Source organism: Ctenocephalides felis, unplaced genomic scaffold, assembly GCF_003426905.1.
Source record: "Ctenocephalides felis isolate EL2017-DRISC unplaced genomic scaffold, ASM342690v1 CF-g0.4_SCAFFOLD_00845, whole genome shotgun sequence".
In the NCBI taxonomy this organism is placed as follows: domain Eukaryota; kingdom Metazoa; phylum Arthropoda; class Insecta; order Siphonaptera; family Pulicidae; genus Ctenocephalides; species Ctenocephalides felis.
Genome location: NW_020536999.1, coordinates 9,815,084 through 9,815,748, shown reverse-complemented (window position 1 = coordinate 9,815,748; position 665 = coordinate 9,815,084).

Genomic DNA, 665 nt, shown 5'->3' with positions numbered 1-665 from the left:
GAAACCACGATAGAACCGTACATATAAATTTGCCCTCACATGTACAACAAGTCACACCAAAAGAAATGGTATTAGTTAACGAATTGGCACATGAAGTTCTACTAAGGTAATTTATTATATTGATCCATTTATTACATTTTTGTACGTAAGGAAAAAAATTTTATAAAAAAATTGAATCAAGTCAAGTTGTGCTTCTGTATCTCTTTTATTTTAATAAGATATTACTGTATATAGTAAGTCATAAGATAAGTAGGCAACTTATCTGAAAACCTATCGGAAAATTAAGTGGTGCATGGCATCGTGCCTTAAAGCAAATTGCTGGAACTTCCCGTACCAAAAATTAAAATTTTTAAAAGGATTCATTTTTTTTTTAATTCGATTTTTGAGATTTTTAAATTGACCTTTTTGAAAAACTTGATTTTTTTATACTTTGAAATAATTTGGAAATTTTGAACTTTCTTTCAAAGCAATCGCGATACGTTAGCTGCGTAGAAACAAAATATAGAAGCGCGTGGGCGTCGCGTCGCGGTTTAATAAACATTGGTACGGTACCCATAGAAAAGTAAACAACATTTGTTCTTATTATTAAAATATTTATAAAATATGTGATAATTTGGTGTGCATATGTCCGCCGATTGTCTTTTTTTTTTATTGTATCTCCGAAA